The sequence below is a fragment of the Bos javanicus genome, chromosome 26, assembly GCF_032452875.1.
Source record: "Bos javanicus breed banteng chromosome 26, ARS-OSU_banteng_1.0, whole genome shotgun sequence".
Taxonomy (NCBI): Eukaryota; Metazoa; Chordata; class Mammalia; order Artiodactyla; family Bovidae; genus Bos; species Bos javanicus.
In genome coordinates this window covers 2248280-2258232 of record NC_083893.1, presented here as the reverse complement: position 1 = coordinate 2258232, position 9953 = coordinate 2248280, and the positions used below count along the sequence as shown (strand labels likewise).

The following is a 9953-nucleotide window of genomic DNA, read 5'->3' as shown; positions in this document are numbered from 1 at the left end:
ATATTTAAATTATCTGAAGAATACCTGGTCCTGATAATGTTGAACTTTACATGAGCTTTGTGATCTCAGAAAACAGTGATCGTTATGAAATCCTCTCACCCTTTCAGCTTCTTAAGTACCTCTATCTTCTGTGTTCTGTGAGACAGCCAATCTCAGAGGGCCACTTTGTCTTGCATGCTCCAAGAAAATACCATTCCTTCCATTCCTTGTGATGCCTATAAGATGCATGGATGAATCCATCGTTTACCTGACCCTATAAAACCTTTCTTTTCTTTGAGATGTTCCTCACTAATAAGCATTCTCCTTATTACAATAGCCTGAATAAAATCATCTTAATGGTCTAGTGGTTTTGTCTTTCTCAGTATCAAGACAAGTTCACGGTGACTTAAATACATCATATATAATTCTGATATAATACTATGTCTGGCTGGATGCAAAACTGACTTTGCTTCAGGAGACAGTAGTATCAGGGCTCTGGTCAGTTGTTAATTGTTTACAAGTTCCTATGAACTCCTTCTGTCTGTATTTTCAGACACTGATACAAATATACATATTTTTTAATTTGGAGAGGTCAATATCTTTTAGTCATTCTTTTTTTCATTCTTCTTTTCTCACAGTGCCTACACACTATGTGGAGGGGAGAAATGAAAACAGAATTAGAAAATCCAGTCTGTCTAATGTTCTGTTTTATGTGAGTGAGGTCGAGGAAAAAGCTAAATGTTTGTGCACTAGCTGTGCTAGCTTTGTTGAACTCATACCTAGAAGTCATTTAGTCCAACTACCAAGGAGACAGACTGAGACATTATTTTTTAGGAGAACTAAAATGGCAAGTTGGAGATGAGAGCAATAACTGTTTGTTTGTAGTCTGGTCTATTAAGCTGAACTGAGATTCTTTGTTATAAGAAGCCTCATTTCAGGTCAGAATAGTCTCTGATGTCCTGTTAGCAAAAGAATAAAATGTATCTCTTTTTTGAAAAGTCATCTCTTGTCCTTCCTGTATGACAAGAGAAAATTCCCTGGGATATCCCATGTATAGGCTGTCATTAATTTGAAACTTCTACTCACAAATATACTTAAAGATATTTTATTTACTGCTCTGAGACAAGAATATTAGTGTTATAAAATGCTCCCTCTAATAAAATCACATTGTTTTCTATTAATAATTAACACTTTGGGCACCAAAGACAGTAATTATTGCAACTCTCTTAACTATAAGCACCCTTTTCTATTTTGTGCTGAGGTTGACCCTGATTTAGAATTGACATATTAATATAACTATAAACAAACCGTTCTTAGCAGGGTGAATTCAAAATAAGAGACTTCTTCCTAAGATAACTTCTTGTAATAAAATACAGACTAAACTAAGGAATTATAGATGATTTACAATCTCAGATGTAAACAATGAGAAAGGTTAGAGTAACTCAAAGTCGTTGCCTCAAATCACTATTTTTTTATGTGATCTTGGAATAAACAATCAAATCAGAAATAACTAAAGATATATATATTAAAAAAAGATGATTTGGCATGAGAACAAATACCATGAATACCCACCAATTATACAGAATAGGAATGAATAATATTTACAAACCAGGTAAGTTGCTTTTATTTAAGTAATGAGCAATTTCATAAATAATTACAAACTATTGCAGAGCTATATGACATACTGGGTGCTAAGAGTTTTAAAAATTAAATTTTAAACCATACTAAATCTCCTTGCTTTCACATACTTTCTAACTCCAAGGCACCATAGAATCTACTGTAGAAAAAGAAAAACCTGGTAATTTGACCTGCTTTTAATATCAATAAATGCAACATCTACCAATGATACATACATATACAAATGTTTTAAAAAATAGAATAAAAATGTGTTTCATCCTGAAATAAAGTGAAAAGCAAGGGAGTAATTAAAAAAAACAATAGCAATTATAATGCCAACAAATACAAGGTTATCCTATTTTTGGCCCTAAAGTAACAGAACCTAAAATATGTCCCATTACTTGGACTTCCACAGAAACAAGAGTTGATTCTGGCTTTGCTAATGTCTAGACAAATTTGATATGACCTTTGTAAATGTGATCTCATGTGGTTGCCCTATCACTGTTTTCTATTATAAACAAACTAACTGGTTACCTTGGCAACTTTTGAATGTTTTTTCTTTAAATTCTTATATTTTCAACTGGGCTGGCCAGTCAACCTGAAGGGTGACTCACATTCATTTATATTTAATTTAATTAATTTATTTATTAGAGCTTAACAAATTTATTGATATTTTAGTGAAGACATTCATCTCAGTGGTTTCTCTTTCCTGCTTTGACCTTAGGTTAATATCTAATTTGAGTAAGAAAACATACATTTGAATCAGTTCTAATGAGGTGGATGAAACTGGAGCCTATTATAGTTGAGCTGGTAACAATAATTTGATGTATGTCTTATGGACTCTGGCAATGAAACATATCATGTAGGAAACGAGTTGCCAGTCCAGGTTCGATGCATGATGCTGGAACTGCTTTGAACACATGTATAGGATTCATTTTGATATTTGGCAAAACTAATACAATTATGTAAAGTGGAAGAAAACAAAATGTAGGAGAGGGATGCTATTTCAAGAGAAACATTAAAGTGAACAAAAATGGGTAATATACCTATGTTAAAGCAGTTAAATTCATTATCTTGATATAATTATATCATGAAGTAAGAAAACTAATAGTTGTATATATATTTCATTGTTTTCCTTGGGGCTTATTTTAAACTCAAATGCAAGTGAACAAAGTATTAATAATATATACAAGCTGCTTCTCTGGATTTATTGCCTATTAAAATAGCTCAGCAAGTAGTTTCCCCCAATCAAACAGTCTGAAGGTGCCTCTGAATCTAACATTGTAGGAGTTTTCAAGGAAATCATTATACTGTAAGTTTCTTTTATGTATGACTCTGCTTTTAAATATGTAACTGTCACAAAAAATAATTCATATACTGCCGGGGTCCATCCCTGGTGGATCCAGGGAATTCGAAGAGGGGACGGCGTCGGCGAGGATCAGGAAACAACTGCTTAATTAAACGTTAATTAAGGATATAAAGAGTAATAGAATAAGGATAGCTCAGTAGGAAAATTCAGTGAAGAAAAGAGGCTGAAATAAAGATAGCTCAGTGAGGAAATTCTTTGGAGAAAAGAGGCTGAATAATTCTGCCTGAAGGTGAGAGAAAGAATGACATGGGGAGACCAAGTTTCGGTGAACAAGGCCCGCACTTTATTTTCCAAAGTAGTTTTTATACCTTAAGTTATGCATAGAGAATAATGGGGGAAGGGGTAGAGTCATGCAATAAGCCAGGCTTTCTTCCTGCAAACTTATCATATGCAAAAGTTTAGGTGATTTGCATCATCTTCTGGCCCAGAGGCCTGTTAACATTTTAAGACCCTTTCTTCAGAAAACTTATTTTTCTCTAAAGGTGACTAGTCAGGCGCCACACTCCAAAAGCATTAAAGTTGCATCCCTAAAGGGCAAAGGTGTGGTGGGCTACAACAAGAAAAAGAATTAACTCAAGGGTCCAAGGTTACAAACATTAAAACTACTACTTACACCAATCATATTAATCAATACACTGCCAGGGACACAGCAGGTAAGGGATATGGAAACTTAGCAGCAAACATTGGCCCAATAAGTGAAAAACCTTTCACCAATACAATTTCTAATCAATCTTTTAACTACTCAAAGGAATCTGTTTAGACAGTTTAGAACATCTCCTGCCTCTCACAGCTGGGAGGCTCTGAACAATCACATGTGGCCGGAAAAACCTATTCAGGCAGGCTAGAGGATTTCCAAAGGAGTTTGTAGGTTGAAACACTGTCACACCCAGGAATTATTAACTGGAGCTGTAAGCTAACTCTTTTTCAGAGAGAGGTAGTAGGGGACAGCCCCCCTGTGAAGTCAGAGGTGTAGGTGAGAGCACAAAGCAGAAAGTAGGCAGACTCTGGTTTGGGGATAGATGCTCGACTCCTGAGGCTCGATCCCGCCTTTGCATATGCCGAGCCTCCTTCCTCATGACCTTTGCCACGGGAGGAGTTCCTCACGCTGGCTCCTGGCAGTGATAGACTTCCAGTTGAACTATTCCAGATCCTGAAAGATGATGCTGTGGAAAGTGCTGTACTCAATACGCAATATGCAATATGCACTCAATATGCAATAGGCCGGCTCCCGGCAACATACAATACAAAAGAAAATGCAATTCTACAACACATATATTAACAAGGTGTATATAATCAAAGATTCCGTAAAATATGTTTAAAGAAGCATTTTATTTCCTTTTGTTTTCAGTATCTAAAATGTGCTTTTGAGAGGCCACTGGTTAATATATATGCAGTTAAGCCATGTTATTCTGCTAAATTTTGTTGTTCAGTCACTAAGTTGTGTCTGAATCTTTGCGATCACATTGACTGCAGCACGCCAGGCTTCCCTGTCCATCACCAACTCCCAGAGCTTACTAAACTCATGTACATTGGGTGGGTGATGTTATCAACTGTCTCATGCTCTATAATTCTCTTCTCTTGCCCTGAATCTTTCCCAGCATCAGGTTGTTTTACAATGAGTCAGCTCTTTGCATCAGGTGGCCAAAATATTGGAGCTTCAGCTTTAGCATCAGTCATTCCAATGAATATTCAGGGTTGATTTCTTTTAGGATTGACTGGTTTGATCTCCTTCCTGTCCAAGGGTGTCTCAAGAGTTCCCAGCACCACAGTTTGAAAGAACCAATTCTTCAGTGCTCAGCCTTCATTATGATCCAACTCTCACATCTCACATAAAGTGATGTCTCTGCTTTTTAATACACTGTCTAGGTTTGTCATAGCTTTCCTACTAAGGAGCAAGTGTCCTTTAATTTCATGGCTGCAGTCATTGTCCACAGTGTTTGGAGCTCAAGAAAATAAAATCTATCACTCTTTCCACATTCTCCCCATTTATTTGCCATGAAGTGATGGGACCAGATGTTATGATCTTGGTTTTATGAATGCTGAGTACCTTTGTTTTTTCAATTTTAATTTTTTTAATTGAAGGATAATTGGTTTACAAAATTGTGTTGACTACTGCCAAACATCAACATGAATCAGCCATATGTATGCATATACCTATACATATGTAAATTATGGGACTAGATGCCATGATATTGGTTTTCTGAATTCTAAGGTTTTTTTTCCCCCATTTTTTAAATTTTATTTTTATTTTTTTAAAATTTTATTTTATTTTTAAACTTTACATAATTGTATTAGTTTTGCCAAATATCAAAATGAATCCACCACAGGTATACATGTGTTCCCCATCCTGAACCCTCCTCCCTCCTCCCTCCCCATACCATCCCTCTGGGTCGTCCCAGTGCACTAGCCCCAAGCATCCAGTATCGTGCATCGAACCTGGACTGGCAACTCGTTTCATATATGATATTTTACATGTTTCAATGTCATTCTTCCAAATCTTCCCACCCTCTCCCTCTCCCACAGAGTCCATAAGACTGTTCTATACATCAGTGTCTCTTTTGCTGTCTCATACACAGGGTTATTGTTACCATCTTTGAATCAGTTCTAATGAGGTGGATGAAACTGGAGTCTATTATACAGAATGAAGTAAGCCAGAAAGAAAAACACCGATACAGTATACTAACACATATATATGAATTCTAAGTTTTAAGCCAGTCTTTTCACTCTCCTGTCTCACCTTTATCAAGAGGCTCTTTAGTTCCTCTTTGCTTTCTGCCCTTAGTGTGCATATGCCCTCTGCATATATGAGGCTGTTGATATTTTTCCCAGTAATCTTGATTCCAGCTTGTGATTCATCCAACCCAGCATTTCACATGATGTACTCTGCATATAAGTTAAGTAAGCAGAGTGACAACATGCAGCTTTGATGTACTTCTTTCCCAATTTTGAACTAGTCCATTGTTCCAGGTCTGGTTCTAACTGTTGCTTCTTGACCTGCACACAGATTTCTCAGGAGGCAGGTAAGCTGGTCTTGTATTTTTATCTCTTTAAGAATTTTCCACAGCTTGTTGTGATCCACACAGTCAAAGGCTTTGTGTTAAATAAGAATTCCTATAAATTAGTTCAGAACAAATTGGATTTCACAAGTTAGTAACATAAATGATTTGATAAATCCACAGATAGTATATCCTTATTTCCCATCTTCATACAATGTTACCTTTTTTTGGTATTTATACCCTTTAAAAAAATAACAGCCAAATATTTAACTAGTATTTACATTTAAATTGCTGATGGTAGCTTCCTTTTTAGAAGAAACAACTTCTTTATAATTTTCCTCGAGACCTGGTGGAAATGTTAACAGAACTAGATAACAAAAATCTAGAAAAGCACACACAATATAACTATTTAATTTGGTAGCAAATGGCTGTTCTCTGAAGAATAATAAAGGTGGACAAGATCCTTTAAAATGAAGCATGTTATTTTAAATTTTCGACGGTTTATATAAATTTTAAAATATTCTTTTTAAAGAGCTTGGTACACATTTGTATCCACTGATAGCAATGCAATAAATAGCCTCTGATGATTTGAAACAAAACAAATGCCATTAGGGGAAAAAAAGAGCTATATTTTAATTTTATCTAATGTATTTTCTCAGTTTAGTACCATTTTCCTCCCAATACAATATTCTCTTCTTTCTGTATTTGTTCCTGGGAGCCAGACAGCATTGGTTAACACAGGAGTTAAGTTAGAGCAATTGCTTACATTTTAAAAAGGCAACTTTTTGCTTCCCTCTTAATGTGCTAATAGTTATGTCTAAAAATATACAATTCTTAGAAAGATAACATTTCTAAGTTTTTAAATTATCTATTAACTTTGGAAACTAATCACATGAAACTACAAAATTAGTAAATGTCTTAAAATTTGTATATAAAACATAAATTACCTCTAATTTCAAATTCTCATTTATTAGTATACCATTCAGTCTTTAAAAAAAAAACAAAAAACACTGCTCCAAAGAGTCTAATGCCATTCTTTAAAAAAGGAAAGTGTTCCTTTTACCTTTACACCCAGCCCATGCCCCATTTTCAAAACACATGATTTAATCATTTTGGTCATGGACATTTCTAAGATGAGATCTTATATTTCACTTCCATATCTTCTAATTATCAGAAAACCCATGTTCTTTATTGATGGAATTTGCTCCTGCTGATGTTGGTGTATCCCATCCAGTAGGCCTCATCCTCATCTTTGCCTCTGGAGGCATTCCCTCTTGTTCGTTATTTTCATCCTCATTTAAGCTGCTGCTACCAAAATAGTTTTTGGAGTAAGTGGGCTTACTTAAACCAAGTTCAATGGATAGGGTTTTCTTTGTCATCTGACTACCTACTAAGTTGGTAGACTGCCAACTACCTCCAAGTTTGGTAAACTCAAACTTGGAAATCTTAGTAGGCTTTGGTGGGAGGTCTTCAGCTTCTTCTGCTTATTGTTTCTCAGCCCTATGGCTGGTATTTCCCCCTCCATTAGTGGAAGAAACAGTCTTAGCTTTCCCAGATTTTCCTGCTTCTTCTTTAGATCCTCTGGTGGCCCCAGTTCACTGCTCTGCCACCTTCCTGTCCTCCATTTTCCCTGCATAGCCTCCAAATTTTTAATGTTTTAGTAAACATTTTTGGGCTTTCCTGGTGGTGCTAGTGATAAAGAACCTGCCTGCCAATGCTGCAGAAGATGTAAGAGAGAAGAGTTTGATCTCTGGTCAAGAAGATCCCCTGGAGGAGACCATGGTAATCTACTCCAGTATTTTTGCCTGGAGAATCCCATGGACAGAGGAGCCTGGCAGGCTATAGTCCATAGAGTCACAAAGAGGTGGACACGACTGAAGTGACTTAGCACACTCACATACAATAAACATTTTAAGAAACTAAATGATCCTGTCTCTAAGATGATCTTTGATACTTCAATGAGCAAAAGCATCTTTCTCTTTCATTTTACCCATTCTTCTCTGAATATCCATTGTATGTCATATATAGAGAATGATGTAGTGGTTATGAGACCAAGGTATCAAGCCAGACTACCGAATTTTTATCTTACCTCCAACACTTAATGAGTTCTAATCCACACAGTTAATAATAATGGTAGCTAATGTTAACTTAAAACTTATTTCATTTAATTCTTACAACTATGAGATGAGTACTCACTCATTATTCCCAGCTAGATATACATGGGAATGGGGCTTCCCCCTGATGTCTCAGCAGGTAAAGAATCCACCTGCAATGCAGGAAACACAGGATATTCAAGTTTGATCCCTGGGTTGGGAAGATCCCCTGGAGGAGAAAATGGTGATTTTCCAGTATTCTTGCCTGGAAAATCCCAAGGACAGAGTAGCTTGGAGGCTATAGTCCATGGGGCTGCAAAGAGTATGACAGGGCTGAGCGTGAGCGTACGCATGCATGCACGCACACATACACACACATACATAGGATTCGAATTTCCATGTGCAAATGAGGCCCTAAACAGCTAAGTAAATGGCCTGAAATCACTCAACTAAGGATTTGACTCAGATTTATTGGAATTCAAATGTATTCCCTTGGCCATCATTTTGTATGAATAAAGGAGAAGCTAATCTCTTATGGATTTCCCTGGTGGCTCCATGGTAAAACAGACAAACAACCACACCTGCCAATGCAGGATACATGGGTTTGATCCCTGGGTTGGGAAGATCCCCTGGAGGAGGAAATGGCAACCCATCCCAGTATTCTTGCCTTGGGAAATTCTGTAAACAGAGGAGCATGGTGGGCTACAATCCATGGTGTTGCAAAGAGTTGGACATGACTTAGTGGACTGAGCACGCATGCATATCTCTTATAAATCCACCTGAATGACAAGACAATATATATGTTGTACCAAGTACATGGAGAGAGTGGTAGTTGTGTACAATAATCAAATTTGTTTTTTACAGAAACAGAGCTTTCTACATTTGTTTTTTAAACACAAATCAACTCTGAAAGTAGAGTGTTAAATATTGAAATTAAACATTTAGTAACAAGGATCAAATATGCCCTTGAAGAAAAACACATTTTCCTTAACTGTGACTTTTCTGAAACTCTCAGGAGTATTTTATAAAACATGCCCTAAATATCAGGACACCTGTTATTTAATCTCCTGGAGGTAAATTACTGACTACAAAATATCACTCTATAGAACCTGGCCTATTAACAAGTTTCTTACTGAAACATTCTTTCAGTTGTTTAATTACTATGGCAAGATTAGCAACTGCAACCCCTCTAGTTCTAATATTTTTCCCTTACTTCAAGCTCTGTATGACGTTCTAGGAGTGATGTTCCATGAGACTAGTCAACATATAGTCGCTGAATGTCAGAGACAAGTTCTCCCAAGGATGTTTATGCAAGGAGCATCAGGAGATGGGAAATTTCCACGCCCTCCCCAACCACTGCTTTATAATTCTTCTGTGAAAATTCTTGTTTCTAGCCAGCGTTTCTCTCCTCCCTCTTTCTCTTCCCCTTTTCGGAAGAGAGGAGATTCTCATAGTTTTTCCCCCAACCAAGTTGTCTCTAAACTAAACACCTGCAGTGCTTTGTACATTCTATGTCCGAAGATACAAAAATAAGGACATACAACTTCTCTCTATATGTGTCCCCACATTTATGATTTGTCTTTTCTATTCTGTACATCTTGGTAATCATAAATCTGTAGGTTTCTAAAGATCCAAAAATGAGTTAGCACATAAAAAGAAAACAGACTCCAGATATATTGATTTTTTATCACAAAGATAGACTCAAATTCTAAGTTAAAGCCACAGAGCTGGTTCTTGCAGAAAGAAAGGGGGATGGAAATGAAAGTAGGATTCCTGGACCTCTGACTGGGGAGGCCAGTGCTGGGGGTGGGTAATTTGAAGGGTGACCAGAAAAGGAGTGATTAGAGAATAACCTCCTTTCTTCTTCCTCATCACACTTCCAAACTACTGAAAATTAGA

The 9953-nt window shown here is 36.6% G+C and overlaps 1 pseudogene; it reads right to left on the bottom strand.

The window, feature by feature from the left end:
- Positions 1-7064: 7064 nt before the first annotated feature.
- On the bottom strand, positions 7065-7556 carry LOC133239073 (PEST proteolytic signal-containing nuclear protein-like; annotated as a pseudogene).
- Between the last annotated feature and the right edge of the window lie 2397 nt (positions 7557-9953).